The sequence below is a fragment of the Dermatophagoides farinae genome, chromosome 3 (assembly GCF_024713945.1).
Source record: "Dermatophagoides farinae isolate YC_2012a chromosome 3, ASM2471394v1, whole genome shotgun sequence".
Lineage (NCBI taxonomy): Eukaryota > Metazoa > Arthropoda > Arachnida > Sarcoptiformes > Pyroglyphidae > Dermatophagoides > Dermatophagoides farinae.
The window spans coordinates 5,850,051-5,872,427 of NC_134679.1; the positions used below are offsets into that span (position 1 = coordinate 5,850,051).

At 30.2% G+C, this 22,377-nt stretch overlaps 1 protein-coding gene across 1 annotated transcript in view; it reads left to right on the plus strand.

Annotated features, from left to right (window-relative positions):
- The first annotated feature begins 9,972 nt into the window (after window positions 1-9,972).
- The window catches only part of zfh2 (Zn finger homeodomain 2), a 57,832-nt gene continuing 45,427 nt past the window's right edge, over window positions 9,973-22,377 (plus strand). Inside the window, 2 exon segments of the mRNA XM_075728934.1 lie at window positions 9,973-11,490; window positions 20,656-20,844. The gene's annotated coding sequence lies outside the window, so the exon portion shown is untranslated.

Below are 22,377 nucleotides of genomic sequence, written 5' to 3' on the forward strand. Positions count from 1 at the left end.
ATTTAAAATTTCGTTGAAAATAAATTGTTCACCTCTCTCTCGCTCTGTGTGTGTGTGTGGAATTTTTTTTTCAAAAATTTTTTTATTTATTGAATTTCATTGAATTGGTAAATCAATTTATTCATACGGACAAATTTTTCATTTTTTAATTTTTTTTTTGTTTTGTTTGGTCATAATTCACTTATTACACATACATACATCATAAAGAAACATTTAACATTTATCGTATATGACACATTGGTTTTTTTTTGAAAAAATGCCACCTACACGCATACATCTAGATATTTTTATCTATTTCAAAGGTGTGTGTGTGTGTGTGTATGCATGTATGTCTGTATATTTAATTAATTGTTGTTTGATGAGCAATTTTTTCCTTTTTTTTCTTCTTCATATATGCCTCCGTGTTGTGTTTGACTAATAATAATAATAATAATCATAAGAACATGAATCATTTCAATGGAAAGAAATGTCCATCCAGTGAAAAAACCAATTTGAATTTTGTCTGTGTGTGAGGGGGAAGAAAATGATGAGCTCTAGTTTAGTTAGAATTTTGTTCTGTTCCGTTCTATATGAATGATGATGATGATGAAGATGATAATGTAGATCTTAAAGATGCGTTATATATGCCAATCCTTAAGTCAATCACACACACACACACAGTTTGTCTATTTGTGGATTTTATCATTCGGATGATTAATATTCCATTGAATGGTCGTTGTTGTTGTTGTTGTTGTTGTCGTCGTTGTCTAATTTCGATAAATTTATCATTATTGAACCAGTAGATTTTCAATGAATGAATTTTTTTTCTGGTTGAAAAAAAAATTTACGACCAATAGACTGATTTATAGCCAACACAAAAAAATGATGTTTATATCATCGGCCATCATTTTAAATTGATGTGATCAATAATTAGCGATAAAAAATGAATGAAATCACATTTGAAACACATACGCACACACATACACACACACCTTAGCTTGAATTCATTGCTAATTAGCACTGTTTTTTTCTGTTCTCTCTGTTCATTTGCAATTATCAAACTGAATTTCAAAGACAAAAAAAAAATGAATCAAAAACTTGTTTCGTTGTCGTTGTTAATTAGGTTTTTTTTTCATTGGTGAAATCATTTCCAGTAGTGTGAAATGAGTAAAAAAAAAAAAAGACAGCACAGAGTAAAAAAAACCAATTTATTTCCATCATGCAATTATAATTCAACGTGAACGAAAAAAAAAAACAAGAAACTCAATAATAATAATACTAATCATCATCATCATTGGCCAGATAATATTAACATTTTTATTATTATTATCCATCAATTTTATTCAGTCAAAGGGTACCGGGTGGTTTTCGGTCAAAATCTGCCCCCAAGTTTTTATTTTTTTAAAATGTTAGTTATGTCCATTGATGATTCTCGAGATGGTTTTTAGTTCATTCGGTCCACCCACTTCCGGTAAAATCGCAAAAAACAACGCGAATTCTCTAGATCTCACTAACTATGAGGTGGTGTAAGTCAATTTTTTCTCACGATAAAACTGATTTAATCAACATTTTATTCTGAAAATATCAAAAAAAAATATTTGGTGGAACATGTTCAAAAATCCGGAAGTTCATTTTTTCACCATGTAAGTCTATGGAGTTCATCATGTGATATCCACAACGTAAGTGTTTATGATGTTCACCACGTAAGTCTATGGTGTTCATTATGTAAGTCTATGATATTAGTCTACAATAATGTTAATCGTATTCTGTGCATAAGATTACAACATTATGCAAACCATTTGCTGTTTGCACCACTGATGATTTCACTCTTGATTGATGTTGACATTGTTGTGTGGCGGAGCATTGGTGATGTTAGACCGGATGCAGATTACAGATTGAAACAGGTGGCAGGCATTGATTTCTTTGGGCATTAGTTGAAGTTATGATATTCTCCGCAGTGGAAACACATCTGATCTGGTACATGGCAGTAGCCGATTTTATGATTGTAACCATAACATTTATAGCATTGCATCATCAGCGTCATATCCTTGATGTGTGTAGTCTGGCAATCGATGATGATCTTGTTGCGCAAAATAAAAACAATTTATTTCCATGGTTGCCAAATCATACTTAGTAACTGTTCTTTTTTCGATGCGGCCATCAGCTCCTTTGATCATCATCATTGGGTACAGAATTCGAGGTGGCTCATGGACATGATCAGGTGAATCATTCGTTCCAGGGCTATTTAACGCCAAACTTAATGATGCCTAAATATTGAAAGTTCTTCTCCAAGAAACTAATGGCTTATCCACTATTTTGCAACCTGGTGATATTTTTTATTGGATCTTGGATTCAGAGATTTTGTGCGATTGATTCTTATCATACACATTTTAATACATGAACAATAAAATCCTTCAACATGTATCAGATCAGACTAAATTGCCATTGCAATATTATCATAGACTTACATTTAGACTTACGTTATTGTTATGAACTCCATCAACATGGTGAAAAAATTCGGATTTTTGAACATGTTCCACCAAATATTTTTATCAGTTTTATCGTGAGAAAAAATTGACTTACACCACCTCATAGTTAGTGAGATCTGGAGAATTCGCGTTGTGCGATTTTACCAAGTGGGTGGACCAAATGATCAACATGACTAATATTTTAAAAAAATAAAATTTTTGGGGGCAGATTTCACCGAAAACCACCCGGTACCCTTTACTGTGTGTTTGTGTGTGTTTTTTTCTTTTTTGTGTTGTTTTTTTTGTCATACCCCCATGTTATTTTTCGGAAACAAGAAAATTTTTTCCCACCACTACTTTTACTTGGTTATAATATTATTATGTCATCAATGGTGGATCTAGAAATAAAACAAAACCAAAAAAAAAAAAAAAAAAAATATCATCCAGGTTGTCACACACACACACACACACTTAGAGTAAAGTGAAATTCGTTGTTCGTTTGTTGTTGCTGTGTTTAAACTAAATACGAATGCCAAAATGAAAATGACATTCTGATTAAAAACTTTGTCTACCAATTGATTGTAACAACTGCAACTGCTGCAACTTTATATATATAGTTTTAATTGCTTTCACTTTAAATTTAAATTTCCTAATTGGTTCCATACAGGTTTCTGGTTTCAGTGTTTTTTTTTTTTTTTTTGTTGTTTGTTGCCCATTGTTCATTCATTCATTCATTCATTTCTATTGGCAATGCAATTGGAGAAATGTCAAAACTTTAATGTTTTCATTTCAAATTTTCTACCACTTTTTATTTGGTGTAGATATATCCAATTCTTGTTGTTTGTTGAAGCGACTGACTGGAATTCTCCTTTAATTGTTCCAGAATTATTTTTTTTTTTTTATATTTCAGGATCTGAAATTTAAATTAACTCACTACTACTACTGATGTTATTGCATTTTTTTTTTTTTTTTTTTTGGTTTCCAATTAATTCGTTTGACATCCACATGATCATGATCACATTTTTTTATTATATAGCTTTTCCATTACTTTTTTTTCTGGGTTTAGTTTGTATCGTCATTCTTATTCTTTTAAATTCGGCGTTTTTTGTTTTGTTTTGTTTTTGCTGGTTCTTTGTGTATGGATTCTTAATTAGACACACACACACACACACACACAATGTATGTACGTCAATAAAAAGTAATGATGTTGCTACGACATCTACTGCTGTATTTGGTGCTGCCATTAATTATTCAATTCAAATTGGTGCTGGTGGTGGTGGTGGTGGGTTCCACATGGAACTATCCAATTTTATCCAAATTTCAGAGGTAGTTTCCGACTCTGGCATTGACAATCGATGCAAATGTTTCACATTATAATATATATAGCAAAATGAAAAACAAAATGAAAACGAAGCCAAAAAAAAAAAAAAACAGAGTCGGCGCATTATATTAATTCATGCCATTTCTAATTAAAATATTTTAATTAGTATACCCTGCAACTAACTAAACTAAAACTAGCCGATGACATATTCTGTTCCACCCATTACATATGTACACCATATACACACACACACACGTTTATATATACCACAAATGTATTCTACAGATTCTGCAAGTTTCATTCTATTGGTGCCATGAATATCCAAGGATTCTATTTGTGTCTGTGTGTTTGTGTGTTGTGTATATTAATTAGTATCCCGCCTCATCAATGATCCACATTAGATTCGATAACAACAACAACAACAACAAGAAAAGGAATACAACAGCCAATATAGTATCCATAGACTACTGGAATGGGTTCACCCTTTTTTTGTTCATCATTATGTTTGTTTTTTTCTTCTTTTAAAATTAATCCTGAATCAAGAAAAAAAATTTTCGGAAATTTTTTCTTTGAGTTTTTATTTTTGGATTTGTCAATTTTAACCATTCCAAATATAAGCTTTTTTTTCTTGGTTTGCTGCTTCAATCATATTAATGGTGGTGGTATTATCGGATTGTTAATTTTATTTTTCACTTTGCTTTGTTTTTGTTGTTGTTGTTGTTGTTACTGCTAAGATTAATTAAATTCGTATAGCAATTAGGTGTTAAAGTTTTTTTTCCTTCTTTGAAATTCTTTTTCTCTCTCTCTCTCTTTTTCTGGTTTTTGAGCACAATGTTTTTTTTTCTGTGTCCACCATTCGATGAAATGAATCAATGAAAATGTTCAACAAAACTTGCACCAAGGTGGTTGATGATGATGATGATGATGGTGGCAAGGTGGATGATAAGATGAACAGGGATGCAAATCTCATTAATTATCATAAAAAAAAAATTATTGGCGACATAGTGCGAGAATTTTTCTCTTTTTCTTCGCTTCGCTTTGCTTTGATCATTACTATTATTATTATTATTTTGATCATTGAAATGTGCGGTAAAAGTTGAAACAAACAGAGGATTTTTTTCGATCGATTTGATTGTTGTTTTTTTTTCATTTTCTTCATTTTTATTCAAATTCTAAATGAATCAGACAATTTAATGGTAATTTTTATGATCATTTTTTTTCTCAATTTTATTTCATTTCATTTCATTTCATTTTTGAACAAATCCTTGATAATAATAATAATAAAATGGCTTAACGTTGGTGGCGATACCCACCATGTTTTTGAACCAAAGTAAAAAAAAATGCCGAAATGCTCACCATTCAATGGTGATAGAAGCAGCTAGAAAGACTGGAAAAAAATTGCAAATCCAAAAAAAAACAATAACAAAACCAGCCAGATTGATGAACATTATAATTTTTCATCATTTCACTATTTTGTTTGTTTGAATCGTTTATCTTTTTTTTTTTTTTTTTTTTTTGATTGATTTTCAATTTAGTCTTGTTTTCTGATTATAATCATTATATAATCATTGAATGGAAATTTTATTTCTTTCTGAGTTTGTTTGTAGAAATTAACATTGAACAAATGGCACCCAAAATGAATGAATGACGCCCAATGATAATAATATGGACAACAACAACGAAAAAAAAAATCCAACCAATTATATAACAATCGATTGACCATCAATTGACATTGATGATTTTCATTTTCTGGTCAATAATTATCATTATGTGGCCAGACAAAAACAAAAACAATTACAATTAATATTCTACAGGTAGAAAAAAAACATCATTCTCATTGATTCTTTTTTCAACGAAAAAAAAACACGATTTCACATCACTACATTCCACGTAATAATAATTTGAAAGAATCCTGTTCATGTGAAGAAATCAACCAATCAATTGATCACTGTGTGTGTATGTTCATTAAATTTATTCAAATTAAATTAAATAATGACATTTAATTATATACCTTTTTCATATATAACGATAAATTGGCTTTAATTATACCATAGACAGACAGACAATATCTGCTATCTAGCCAATCTTGATCGATTGATTATCATCTTTTTTTTTGAGTGATGTGGATTAGACGTGATTTTAGCGTTTTTTTCATTTCATTTCATTTCATTTTTTTCCGTGTATTGATCATTGTAATAACAATAATAATTGTGTGTGTGATGGGAGTAATCAACGTTTTGATTTGTTTTGTTGTTGTTGTTGTTTTTTTTTTTCACCAGCACAACAACAACAAAAAAAATGTTCAAACATGAAAAAATTACAAGTGGATGATGATGATAATTAAAAATAATTACTAATTACAGGTTTTTTATCATACATTTTCTAACATATGATCATGATGATGCTGCTTGTAATAATAAGTAGTAAAGAGATGCCAAATTAAATATCTAATGTTTGTTTGTTGATTATAATTATCATTATCCGCGATAATTTGCCATCATAATCTATTGATTACAGCCCCCCCCCCCAAAAAAACATGAAAAAATATGAAAGCTTGAAATGAAATGAATGAGGTAGCCCATTATCTCAATGTTGATTATCGATAATTTTTAATTGATCGCCCTTTTTTTATGGATACACTATGAAATTATGGCCATTTTTTGTAATGGACAAAATAAACTTGAAATTTTTTTGATGGATACAGAGAAAAATTCATGTGTATAAGTTTGGTGTGCTGGTGGTTGACTCAACCATAGTCATTTTAGACAGCCGGACAACTGAACAACAAAAAACCGAAAACCGTCGCCGACAACAAGACGAACTGCCGACATTTATTCTATGTATGTGTGTGTGTGTGTGTGTCTGTCTAATGGTTGAATCGATCCAGAAAAAAAACTGTCATTTATATGTCAGGGTTATTGGCATTTCAAAAAGAGGTCAGTTACACGAATAATAAAAAAAAATGTCCAATCACTGAATGTACGCGGATATACGGTGCGTGGTTTACTTTTCTTTACTCTTCAAACATCAAACCACCATTAGTAGAACATGTAGAATGACTATAGACGAATCAAACGAATCAGACGACAACAATAGAATGATTCTGTGTGTGTGTATGTGTGTGTCTAGACTTGTGAAGAAAAAAAAACATTTCTTCTTTTCTATATTGATGTTGATGACGATGATGATGTTTGTGAAGTGAGTTGTTGTTGTTGTTGTTGTTGTTGTTGTTATTGAGAAACTGGCTGCCGGTAATAGTACACAGTGAGAAGGAGCAAATAAAATTGGCTTCCAATCATTGCCGAACACACATATTGTCTGTTCCAGGAACGTGTACATCATTTTATTGACGATGATGATGATGATGAAATAAGAATCTTTTTTCTTATCCAAATAATATCAAGTGATCGGCGGTAAACTTTTCTCTTACTACCGATTCTCTTTCTCTTTCGTAGAAAAAAAAATTTCCACATTACGTAATTATAGCGCCATCCATTATGCTGGCGTTGAAATTGAATTTTCAATTTTCTTACCAGATGTGTTTTGTGATCATCAATGTAATGATCATTTCATATAATTACAATGTACAATGGACACATATGTTTACATTTTACGATCAATCAATAAACGAATCAATATGCATACAAAATTGAAAATGATTTTTGAATTTAAAATATTCATTTCAGAAATTTTTTTTAATTAAAAAAAAATTAAAAATAAAAAGTTTCACTCACTGGCCACTGGATGACGCAACCAATTTTAAAATTCATCATATTTTGTTGCATCAAAAGAAAAAAAAATTCGATTCGAATTAGATGAATATACTTTGTTCCAAAAAAAAAAAAAAATCATTGGAACTTTTTTTTCGATTGATTTGCATGAACCAGGCAGCCTGTACCCACACACACACACACTTGGAGTACCACTACTCTAGGGCCATAATTTTTATATTTCATGTTTGATATTTATTCCATCATCATCATCATCATCAGTAATAATAATTGGATTGCCCGCGCGTTCCAACCCGAATATTATTGAAACAAGAAAGTGGAAAAAAAAACTCAAAACGGGTACGGGTGATGGAAAATTATTGCCAAAAAAAAAAAACAAAAAAAGATTGCTGAACACACACACACTCGATGTGAAACAACCAACCAATACACTCCTCATATCACAATATATACGCATGCGATAAAATGTTCAAAATTTCATTAATTTCAATTATTTTATTTAACTCTCGTCATTCAAGTTTTTTTTTCATCATTTCTGGTTCAGACGACGCCCGTTTTTTTTTATATTCAGTGTTTTTTTTTCTCTGTGTATTGTATGTCTATGTGTCCATTACTCCCTCCAAATTTTTTTTATTATTTCACATTAAATCTATGCTACTACGTGTATTATATGATAGTAATAAAAATGGAAGGGAAAAAAAGTTTCCCTTCGGTGTAGGGTAGTAGACACACACACATACACACAGTTAATGTATTTTAAAATTTTTTTTTTTTCATTTAAAAAAACTTAAAAATGGAACCGCACTCACATAACTATTGTTGGAACAAACAAACACACACACACACAGACACATATTTATTGAATGACGCATGACTAGCTCTCTCTCTTGTGTTTTTTTTTTCGCAATTGCTTTATAAATATAATATAATAATATGTGAATATATAACAAATTTTATATGTAGATGTGTATGACAGGATATTACTGCTACTTCCTTCATCATCATCGTGATGATGATTTAAATAAGATTCATGCTACAGCACTAATTATTAATGGTTACTATGAATATGATCAAGATGGCGTTACTTTTCATTTTTGTGGATGTTAAAAATTGAAAATCAATTCATCATAGATAATAATAATAATAGAATAATAGAATATGTTGAAAGTTGATCATTTGTTTTTTTTAATTAATTAAAATTAATTAATTAGTTATGTTAATTAGAAATAATTATAACGGTATATAGATGTGTTAATGAATGAATGAATGATGATGATTGGATGAAAATAATGTTTTTTTTGGGCGTCATTCATTTCATTAACTGTTTTGTTTTCACATTGCCTATAACGAGATTTTTTGCATACTGCTGCTGCTGCTTTATACATTGATTAAGCTCCACCGCTTAATGATACAAAAAAAACTAATTAAATCGACTAATGAACACACACACACACAGACAGAGACAGAGACAAACACAACACGCATAGTGCATGCATTATATTGAAAAATATATTGTGTGGTTGTGGGCCGCGTTAATTGAACGAAATATTTTCATTATTTTTTTTTCTTCAAAAATAATCCACCAGAGTGCAATACAGTTTCGAAACAACAGCTAGCATCCACAATGCACAATAAACAATATCCGTTCGTTTACTTTTGTCGTTTTTTTTTTCTCTCTGGTTCATCATCATCATCATTCGATTAATTGGAAATGGATGTGACAAAAAAAAAGAAAAAGAAAAAGAAAATTGTATAGACCAAGCGGGAAGTATAGTAATAATGAGCACGATGTGTATATGTGTGCGTTGTTGTTTTGTGCATATTTTGATGATTGTATCACACACACACACCGATAGAAAATAATAAAACTTGGTTTGGACCGACGCATACATACAGTGTTTCCGTTTTAGTTCAATTTTTTTTGTTTTTTTTTCTGGGTTGGCATCGCCATTGCCGAACATGCAAATCGGGCGCCATGAATATTGACATTAAAACTTGGTGTGTGTGTGTGTGTGTGTGTGTAATGGGTGTATATAATAATAATATGATATCTATGCATAGAACGCGCATTCATTTTCTATATGTTTGACTATATATAATACATCATCATTAGTTGTTGTTGTTTTTTTTTTGGATCAATTTTGGTTCCATGTGTTGTATATATGTACGAAATCATCATTGCTGCTAGTAGCATCATTGTATGGTATAGAATTTTTTTTTTTTTTTTTGGTGTTTTGTTCCAATGGTTCTTTTATATTCATCTTTCTGCTACTTCATCATTCATTTTCTTTCATTCATTTGGTTTCGTCTACACAGACACACACATATATCTCCCATTGGATCTAATGAGCCAAATTCATCATTATCCTCATCATCATCATCATCATCGTCGTCGTCGTCGTCGTCATTTCATTCTAATCATACCGCACACAATACAACACAGACACTTTTTTTTTAGCTCGCGCGCACGGTCTTTATTCGATTTAGTTTTTTTTTCTCATTTTGATTTGGTTTAGTTCGAAACCAAATTTTTTTTTTGTTTTGTTTTGTTTCTGGTTTTCTGGCACATCCATTTCAGTTGCCGTTTGGCTATCATGCCGAACACACATACACACTACACACACACACGAACCAACAAACGTAAACACATCATCCAAACGAAATACCGGCCCTAGAAAAAAAAATTTCTGTTCCTTATTCATTTCTTCAAAATTTCACCAACATCTAATAAAAAAAAACACATGACAACGACGGCGATATGGTTTGAGTTTGTGTTTTTGTTGTTTGTTCCTTTGATTCTGATGATGATGATTCAATATAATGGTCCATCATCATCATCATCATCATCATTATATATTCACAAACACGTAGCACGCAGCATCATTGATTCACCGGAATATATATGGACAACAAAAAAAAAACTACTACCAAAACTTAAATGTGATCAGTGTTTGTTTTACTTTTGAATCACACTTTTTTTTCACATTCATTCATTCATTCATATTGATGAAATTATTGTTTTGTTTTTTTGGCTGCACGTGCTAAGTTTTACGTGTGTGTCTGTATGTTCAATTCTTGATTCTTTGTTTTTTTTTCATCGGTGTGTGTGTGCGTATGTGGTGTTCATTTTGATTTGATTAGTTGATTGTTGTTGTTGTTGTTGTTGTTTTTTTTTTCCTACCTGATCATCATAATGTTGTTCATTTCTTGAATATATCCAGAATATTGTAAAATGTGCGCATCGAACAACAGACGACACACTCACACACACACACAAACACACAATGACCATGTGTTTCGAAAATTTTTATTTTCATTCAATCGGACAGCCAAACCAGCGGATTGTCATTGGAAAGCACACTATATGTGTCACAGCAAATTTTTTTTTCGATTGAATGATGAAATCAATCAATCAATCAATCAATCAATGATAATGATTGATTAAAAACAATGTAAAAAAAATATTCGGCCAGATTTTTTTTTTCATCATCCCATTATGAAAGTTCCTAATCAAAAAGTTCCTAATTTCTACACCAAAAAAAAAAAATCACATTCACATCATTCAAACAAATGTGATACAGAAACAGAAAAAAAAGTTCCTAAAAACAAAAAAAAAATGATGATGATTTAAATTCAACGAAAACGAAAAAAAAAACACTGGTAACCAAAGTTCCTGAAAAAATTGTTTTTTTTTCTATTGAAAATTCCAGAAAATTTCTCAACTAATAGTTCCTAATAAATGAAAAACAACGGCAAAGTTATGATAAACGAAAAAAAAACAAAAATCAATATTGTTGATATTTATGAAAAAAATTCTTCTCCCAAAAAGATATCATTGTTATTTTGTATTTTTTTTTCTGTGTAAAATCCATCCAAAACAAAAAACAAAACAAAAAAATATTCATCAAAGTGCATGTGGAATTCTAAATTCGTATCACCATCATCATCGTAATAATCATCGATTGATCAATTTTCAATTTTTTCTTTACTGGTAAGTATAAAATCAATATGCAAAAAAAAAGTCAATGTCAGAAAACAAAATCCATGTATTCATGTCATCATTATGTTGATGATGATGATGATGATGATTATCGTGGCGGAAAACAACACAAGATTGAAACATGAATATCATGCTGTAGTTGTTGTTGTTGTTGTTAATGATAATGATAATAATGATGATGACGATGATGATGATCAGTGGTGGTTAATTATCTAAACTCACGAAATACTGAAAATTTTTTTTTGTTTTGTTTTCGTTATCAAAATCCAATAGTGGAAATAGTAGTGGTGAAAATATTCTGATGACACATTAATTTTTTTCCGATTCTTTGATTGTTGTTGTTGTTGTTGTTGTTGTTGCTTGATCGACAACAACAGGCAACAACCTTTTTTTTCATCAAAATGACTATCATCATCATCATCATTCTATTGACAATCACTGATTGAATTTTTAATATATATAGAATATTAATGACCATTATTATCAATCAATATATAACTGCTGCAGCAGCAGCAATGAATGAATCCATATGGTTTGCATTTTCTGTTGTTGTTGTTGTTGTTGTTTCTTTTGATGATTTTTGTTGTTGTTGTCTTTTTTTCTTTAGCCTGTCACGATCATTAGCATGTCATATTGTTTTTTTTGTCTATTTCTCTTGGGTTTTCTGTCGTTGTTTGTTACCATTTCTAATTTTTTATTATTATTATTAATAATAAACTTTTGATATCAAACCAGTGGGTGTGTCCATCATTATTATTATTATTTAGTCATTCTGTCACGAATTTATTTGGCGATTGGCGTCATTCATTTATTCATTTATTCATTTTTTTTTTAATTATTGACAAGTTTGTCATTCTGGTTGTTCATTCTTAATTCATCAGTGTCAAATCATCATCATTAGTGTGTAGTGTTTAGTGGATAATAATTATGACGATGATGAAACTACGTTCCATTCGTTGATTTTCATTTCATCATCATCATTTCATCATTAAATTTTTACTGCTCGATTAATTTAATGGTGCTCACTCACACGCGCGCATGCATGTTCGTTCTTGTTAATGAGTTTATTAATGATGATGATGATGATGATCTAGGCGAAATAAAAATAATCAGAGCAAAAGGAAACAATGAGAATGAGAGAAAAAAATATTAGTATTAATATTAATAATTATAACACACGAGCGACCACAAAATTCTAAACTGTCCAAAAATAACAAAAAAAACGAATTAATTGAAAAAAAACATAAACATCAGCCCAAATGGTTTTTTTTACGGTTTTTCACATCTGCGCCACATCGCCCTCTGTGTGTGTGTGTGTGTGTGTGTGTGTGTGTGTGTGTGTTATTATTAACAGTTGGTTTTTGTTGGTGTTTCATGGTTTATTAATTAAAAATTTATTCGCTTTTTATGATTATAATTAATTTCAATTTTACAAATGAATGAATGGTGTGCATGATAATGATAATGATAATAATAACCCACTAAACACATGACATACAGAACATTGAACATTGGTGATGATAATGACCACTGCCACCATGGTTCTATGATCATCACATATTGATATTGACCAAAGGGTGTGTCGCAAAAAAAAATTTTTTTTTTTCGATACCCGTTAATTTGTAATGACAGCTATCATCATCATCATCAGATCCAGATAGAAGCCGTGCCAAAATTCTAAATGTGTTTTATTTGATGTGGGTGTGGGTGTGCTTTTAATTGTTCTAATTGACTTTCTTATTTTCTATTCTATTATTCTCTGTGGCTGTTTTTTTTTGTCTATATATATATAATAGAAATATACAATCATTCAATTTTCATTTTCACTGAATTAGTAGTAGTAGTTTTTTTTTGCCGTTTGCCGTTTGCAATGTTCAATTGTATTAGTTGCACTCTATCATATCACTGTCATTAGCACACTTTAATTTTTTTTTCTCTCTGACGCTTTCTGACCAAAATGTCCATTACTTTAATGAGAAATACGACACATTCATTCATATAACACACACATACACACACGAACATTGCGTTGTATTTCTATACGAGAGAGAGAGAGAGAGATAGAAGAAAATTTTGTTGATTGTTTTGTTTTGTTTTTAATTAATAACGATCGAACAACACAGCCAAAAAAATCCACACACACACACACACACAACAATAATCGAAATCATTCAAAAAGTCTATATGGATCGAATATTTTTGTTTTATTTTTTTTTTTTTTTTTTTTTTTTTTTTGATTGAAAAGAATGAACAAAATAAGGTTTGACCACCACCACCACCCCCACCATCACCACTACTATCCTTTTGTGACGAAACATTTTGTCAATAATTTTATATCTACTTCTCACACAATGTTTTCCCATCGTTTTATATGTTGTTGGTTGTGGTCATTGTTCATGGTCTTTATTATTGTCCATTATCGTAAATGTTTTTACGTAATTTGATCCGTTTCAAAAAAAAAAAAAAATTCTATCTATGTTGTTATTCGTGCTTTTGTTTGTTGCTCTTCCTTTCTCTCCCACACATACACCCCATTTAAAAAGGAGTTAAATACACGCGTTCATTATTATGGGTTTTTCTGCTGTTGACCATCATATCATAGCCTGACTTAACGAATTGGTTTTGCAAAAAAAAAAACCGAGCAAACAAAAATTCAATTCAATCGATAGCCCCATAGTTGTTGTTGTTGTTGTTTTTATTAACACAACAATGAATGTGCGGATAGTATATGACGACCGACATCCATTATTCGATTTGGTGGGCATGAAATTGTTGTCGTTGTCGTTGTTGTTGTTGTTGTTGTTGTTGCTATGAATTCATTCAACAACAACTATGACCAATGTGGTCAATTTCAATGTGTGGTTTTTTCAGTTTGACCTTCTGGGTTTTCTTTCTTTTTATTTTTCTTACTTTGGTGTTACGATTTTTTTTTCGATTAAATATTTATATCAATGATCAATAACAACAACCAAACGTATTCACATAGCAATTGGCAATATCATTTCCTTTTGTCTTGTATATTCATTTCATTTGGTGAATATTATACCTCTCTCTCTCACTCTTTTTTGCTTGTTTTCTTTCAGATTCTTCGATTACTTATTAGCTTGTTGTTGTTGTTGTGACCATTAAATTTATGGTCTCCACACACACACACACACACACTAACATCACAAATAAAACATGGACATCCACTTCACATGTATGTTTATATGTCATCGTCAGTCAAACACTTTTTTTTTGTTGTTGGTTGGTTAGTTGGTTGGTTGGTTGGTTGGTTGTTGTTTAGGGTGATACAATACGGTTAACATTTTTTTTTCTCGTTTGACCATCGCCATCATTATCAATTGGATTTGTACATTAACAGCAACAGCAGCAGCAGCGACAACAACAACCGATATCCTTGTGAAATAATAATAATAATAATGGTCAATCTAACATCATTTTTTTCTTTCTTTTATTGAAACAAAAACAAAAAAAAATCGGCACGTCGTCATCATCATTATTGTCGTCGTTTTTTTCTTTCTGGCTTGAATGTATGTGTGTGATTCTCTCGATTCATTTTTTTTCTGGTTCAATGTGTGTGTATGTGTATATTTCATAGATTTCTAATGAGGCATAAAAAACTTGACTAAATGATGATGATGATGATGATTTGCTTACACACCAATACACCAACACACACACACACACATCTTTATTTTATTATCATTAATAATCAATGGACATATTCGGTTCTAGTTTTTTTTTGTTGTGGTTAGTTAGTTAGTTAGTGTGCGTGATTTATTCATGATTTTTTTTGTTTTGTTTTGTTTTGTTTTTTCCAGTTGACCACAACAACAAATCGTGTTTATTATTATTTCGCTTCATTCATTCATTTACACCTTGATTAATTGATTGATTTTTTTTTTGCTTCGTTGTCGAAAATTAATTTTTTTGCATCATTTTTTTTTTTTTTTGGTTTTTGAATTTTTCATATTCACCATAGTTACCTGACAGCAACAACAACAACAACAACGAGCCAAAATAGAAAGTAGAGAGAGAAAAATTAATGGAAATTAACTAGACTGATTGACTGATGTTTTCTGTAGCTAAATGCAAAACATAACGTACACAAAAACAGAGAATAACAAAAAAAATAGATACAGCTGCTGTTTGAGTATATTGCAATATGCACAAACACAAACACAGATGCCAAGCAAATACAACCCAAACTAAACCAAACCAAACCAAACACAACAATATTCCCTCAATATATGCACGATATGCATCCTATTTAGATCCCAGATCCTAGTTGTTGATGATGATGATGGAAAAAATTAATTTGCAAAAATACCAAACATTACAGCAGCAGCAGCAATATCAGCAGTTTTTTTTTTTTTGTTGTTGTTGGAACGACTAAACTTTATCAATCCTCGTGCTTTGTGCCTTTATTAATGGTCAATTCATTCATTCATTGAAATGGTGATTCTACCACCACCGCCACCACCACCATCAACCATGTGATAATTAATAATTTTTTTTTGTTTTCTTGAATAAATACTTTTCACATTTATTCATTTTTTTGGGGGAGGGGAATGGATTGGTCTATGTTTCGATCGGATACGGATCGATCCATCGTGGATTAGCTTCAATGGTTGGAAAATTGATGACCATTTTTTTTCTTCTACATATTTATATATAGTGTGTGTGTGTACAATGTTCTGATATTTTCCTTTTTTTTCGATCCATCCATTCAAAAGTTAATAAAATATGCATGCTGTTTATATCGTTAATACTCGAGGTTTTTTTTCTGAATTAACCGGATTTTCGGGTTTGAGAATAAGAGGCGAATCCTAAAATGAAACAAAAAAAAAAAAAAAAAATAGAACCACTAAATAACCATTTCAATCAGTGTATTTGTTTGTTTTTTTTTTCGAAGTGATAGAGTCTCTCTATCTATTGGATAGTAGCAACGAGGGAAAAAAAAGTTGTGTCAAAAAAAATATCATTTTGAAAATTAATGGCATTTCCGAAATGGAACCAGGAAAAAAAACTGAATCAAACTGAAAGACCGCAGATTTTTGTTTTTCTCTTTACACACAAACACACACACTCACACCACAAACGACAACTTGAATTGGATGCCAATGAAACAAAAAATATCACCAATTTTCATTGATTTTTTTTGAATTTTTAATTTAACAACAAAAAAAATGGTTTCAAAAATAATACTTGATTACCAAGTGTTAAATGTCACGTCATTTATTATTATCATCAGTGATCAACAACAACAACAACAACAACAACAACAACAACAATGATCACTGGATGTTAAATGAATGAAAAATTTATTTCAAATCCAAAAAAAAGATATAGATGTGTGTGTGTGTGACCCAAAAGTGACTCGTGTCTCACTGCTGTTGCTGTTGTTGTTGTTGTAAACTTTTGACTTTTCAATCCAAAATTCAAAAAAAAAAAAAAACCGAAAAACCGAACGGCTGCTCTGTACAATTCAAAATTTTAGAGAGCTTTTTCAGAAAAATTTTTTTTTTTGTTTTGTTTTGTTTTGTTCCAATTTTATTTTCTACTAGAACAAAACCTGAACAGCAAACAAAACCGGATGGGAAAAAACCGTTCATTTTGGATGTTGATGTTTTTTTTATTTTAAAATTTCAAAAAAAAAATTTTTTGAAATAAAATAAAAAAAATTGAATTGATTCGATTTCATGGATCCGATTGAATTATCGGTGGCTTTTGAGGTGAAAATGAAAAAAAAGAACGCTTTTCACGTGGTGTCTCTCTCTCTCTCTTTTCTGTGTACGTGTTGGCTGGTTAATTGATTAAAAATGTGTTATTTAAACGTCATGAAAATGACCGTTAATCGAATGCAAGGAATTGTAGAACAAACCGATTGAAATGAAAAAAATAACGGTTATGATGAAAACCAAAATAAAAAAAAACAAACGTAAGCGATCGGGTTATTTTTATTTCCGCATTTAGGTCAATTTTTGTGTTTATGCTAAATCAAATGAATTGTTTTTTGTTGTGAATTGATAAATCGTTATGTAAAGAGCAAAACACAAAACAAAACAAAACAAAAAATTGGGACATTCAACCCATTGTTTGTTCCAAGAATAAAAATTTTTTTTTCATTCCATTTTCATATCGGAAATAAAATTCCGATTCCGTTATTATTTTAGATTGATCATTCGATTGTTGATGATGTTTGCAAGTTTTCATTTTCTCATGAATTGTCATCATTTATTGACTAATTAATTTTACTTGTTCATTTTTTTTTATAATCATCATCGGCCATCTTAATTCGGCTTTACAAACTGATTCTGACATGAGTATTTTATTCTTGTTGTTTTTTCATCCATTTTGGGGTTCGATCAATTAACGTTCGAACAACAACGTGAGGGAAAAAAAATTCCAAAGTGGTGGTGGTCCTTTGTACAGAATTTGTTTTCGACTGACTCCTGAGGAAGAATAGCCATCAACAACAACAAAAAACATATGAAAAGAAAACTAAAAATCAAAACATTTCTGAAACACTAATTCTCAAATTAAACAATAACAACAACGACGACAATAGGAATTAGAGAGAGAGAAAAAAAAACGTTAGAGTGAGATTCATTATGGACGACGACGACGACGACGATTCTTTTCGAGCTTTTTAGATTTTATCTTTAGTTTTCAGAGTGAAAAAAAAAATTCGTCGGACATGCCATTGTCGAGTATTTAATTAGTGTGTGTGTTTGTGATGAGAAAAAAAGTGAAAAACCATTATGGCCATTTTTTTGACATTTTGACTTTTGATGACCATCATCATCTTCTCTAATTAAAATTATTGATGATGGGCCTTCCATTTCAAATTTTTTTTTCATCATCATCATCAAATTGGAAATAATTATCGAATCTTCGAGAACATATTCGGATTTTTTTTGTATTTGCTTTGACGAAATATTTTCTACTTCATTTTAAAATTAAATGAATGAAAATTAGATGAATGAAAAAAATGGCGATGGTCAGCACCTGGCCAGCAAAAAAAAAAAAAAAGAAAGTTTTTCCACCATTATTTGATTTGATGATCATTATGATGATCATTTCCTATTTATTTTTCAATTTGGTCATAAATTTTTTTTTTTTTGCTATTTTTTCAACCAAACAAACAAAAAGATGCCGACAATCATCATCATTTTGATGTATAATAGACTGCATATAGATAGTAGAAGAAAACTTTTTTGTTTTCCCATTCACACATTTTCTATTCGAATTCATTATAAAGAATTTGCATATCAAGAAGAAAAAAAATACACACACAGAGAGAAAAATTTAATTATTCATTTAGAATCTATTTCTCTCTCTCTCTCTCTCTCTCTCTCTCTCTCTCTCTCTCTCTCTCTCTCTCTCTCTCTCTCTATAGATTTAATTCATTAATAAAAAAAAATGCCGCCATCTATTCCACGTTTACGTTTTGTTTTGTTTGTTTCGAAATTGGTCATTCTCGTTGTTGTTGTTGTTGATTGATCAATGATTTGCAAATTTAATTTTTTTTCCATTTTGCATTGTTGAATTTTCGAAATTTTTTTCTTCCCGTTTTTTTTTTTTTTTTTTTTTGTTTGATGATGAATTGTTTGTGTTAATTCAGCTCACACTTACAGAAGGATTTTTTTTTCCTCATTGATCCTCTTAATATTCGGCTTTTTTTTTGATGATTACCGATGATGATGATGATGATGATGATGATTAACTGATGGTGGTCCACGCTGTTTTTTTTCATCTTGGTTGTTTGACCAATAATGTTGTTGTTCTCAATTTGATTTTTTTTTTGATTAATAAAAAAAAATTTACATTTATCGAATTTGGGATGTTAAACGTTGTAATCTTTTCTACCATTTGGGTTGTTTTTTTTATTGTTTTGTTTTTTTTCACATTTAATCTCGATTTAATATTCAATATTCTCAACCCATCAACACGATCCATTATCTAAATGAAAAAGGCGTCGTTTGACATTTTCATTCTTTTATTATTCAGATTCATATTCTGAGACTAAACATAGTAGTAGTAGGTACGCACATAAACATAATTAGTTTTCTATTTTTATTATGGTGGCCAATCATTATCGATTGATTAGATTGGATCGTATCCAAGTTTTTTTTGTTGTTGTTGTTGTTGAAATTAATGAATCGCTTCAATTAGTTCGATGAAGGCGAAAACAAAACAAAACAAAACAAAAAAAAATCTATAGATTTATAATATAAAAGTTTTTTTTTCATATTGATGAACCTGGAACCACCACCATTGTGATTCGATCACCATTGATTCCAGAAATGTTTTTCTCATTTTTTTGGCCACATTTTGAATAATTATTGTCGTTTGTCGTTTGTTGTTCATTATTGATCTCGATTTGCGTGGATACACCAAACAACAACAACAACAACAAAATGAATGAATGAATGAATGAAACAAGAAAAAAAAGCCATTTATTAATTGCATTAATAAATGTCAATTAGTTTACATTTTCATTTTCATTTTTTTCTGCTATCATTATCAACCACCCCCGTCCGCGAGCGAGCACACACACACACACACCCAAAATCATCATCATCATCATCATCATCATCGTTGTTAATTGTCAATAAGTTTGTCGTAATAGAGTCAGGCAATGAAAACATTTTGTTTGTTTGTTCGCCATTCACAATTATTAATAATAATATATCACATGAAAGATCGAAATTTGAATTTGAATTTTTTACATATGACAAAATGATAATATTAATGATGATGATGATGATTATTATTATGAAAAAATTGTGGATGAATAATCATCATCAATAATCGATTAATTAATTAATTAATTGATCGATAAAACAACGGGATATAATGATTGATGACTATTCTATTTTGGTTACCCTGGATAGATGAATTTCGTTTTGTTTTGTATTTTCGATAAAAAAAAAGTTGCGAAAAATGAATTGACTTGTGCAAAAACATTACGTGCGCGCATGACTATTTTGTTTTTTCTCCATTTCATTTGAGTTTTAATTGCAATTTTAATTTTTTTTTGGCTAATAATAATTTCGAATTTCGATTTTCCGTAACATTTTAATCGAGCTAATTATGACAATTTCATTTTCATTTTCATTTTTTTTTTCATTTCATTTTGAATTTTAGTGGCTCAGCACACTCACACACACATAACGCAGAAATAAAATAGAACAACGGAAAAAAAACGAAATTCTCAAATCGTGACTGCAGTATTGTTTTGTTGTTGTTGTTGTTGTTCTTGTTTAAAAAATTCATCATTGATCATCATTAACAAAGAATCGGCCATTGGTAAAAACATCCAATCAACTCTTTCTGGTAAGTTTTTTTTTTTGAATGTTTTCTAATCGACAAAAATTTTTTTTTTAATCATTTTTATTGAAAAACATTTTCTGCTGTATATAACTGTTATATAACAATTTAAATTCAATTAGTTTTGATTATGTGACAGCTAAATTGTCGTCGTTGTCGTCATCATCATCATTGTTGTTGTTCTGTAGTAAATCAATCTATTTTCCATTTCAATCTCCAATGTGTGTGTGTGTGTGTGTTTAATTACGACAACAACAACAACAACAACAAGAATGACATTTTCGGATTTTTAAATGAAATCTCCGGTCCAAGGGTGATCATTGATTGTGTGTGTATGTGTGTGTGTTGATAAATCTAATCATTCCAAAGAATGTGACATATAATTGCAATGACGACCAAATACCAATAGCAGCAGTACTTTGCATTTTTACTTTTGTTTGTTCGTATCCATTATAGTTATTTTAATTCAAGTTTCATTTAGATTTTCGTTAATGGTAAAAGAAATACAAATTCACTACCCATTGTATTTGTCGAATCTATTTTTTTCCGCCATGTTAAATTGATGCCAATTAAACATTGTCATCATCATCATCAACTCTCTGGCTAACGACGACGACGACGACTGTCGAGATGAATAAAAAAGTTTGATTAATGTTGAATGAATTTTATTAGTTAGTCAGATTGATGATTTGTGATAATAATAAAAGATCAATAAATCTGGTGAAAAAAAAGACAATCTCAGTATGGATACCATTTGATCAATCACAATTAATTCCAGTAATTGACAATAAAAAAAAATGCATATTGGATATTACTAATTGATAGGGTTCAATATAGTTTCAACTCTAAATAATAATGTGAATCATGATTGAACTTTGATTACTGAGATTTTTTTCATCATCATCATCATCATTACACACAAATACAAATACAATACTCTTGTTGTTGGAACAATGTGTGTGTGTGTAGAAACGTGCTATGAATGTTGACATGTTTTTTTTTCTGAAAACCAAGAATTTGCTGTTGTTGTTGTTGTTGTTGTTATCGTAGTTTTTTCTTGGAACCTTCTTCTATTCTTTTGGTCTGCGAAAAAAATTCGGTTTTTTTAGAGCCAAAAGAAAAAAGTTATTATTTGCTGTTGGAACCATTGTTTGTGTGTGTGTGTGTGTGTGTGTTGGGCTAATTGATCCAATTTCATTTGGCCTTTGGTTTTAATTTATTGGTCCATTTTCTTTTCTCTCATTTATAAATTTGCCATTGTCGTTGTCGTCGTTTGTTGTTGTTGTTGTTGTTGTTTTCTATCCATCATTTTATTATTACTACCTATGAAATCGAATTTGATCACAATCGATTCGAATCGATTCGATTGCCTCTCTTTTTTTTCCTTTTCCCTTCCTATGTCTTGTTCTGTTATCCGAATATTATTGTTCGGAATTCATTTTTTTTTTAAATTCTCTTCATTTTCACTCGCCCCTTTTTTTGCCTCGGTATTATGCCATTAATTTGGAATTTAATTTGAAACTTTTTTCTTCCAAAACA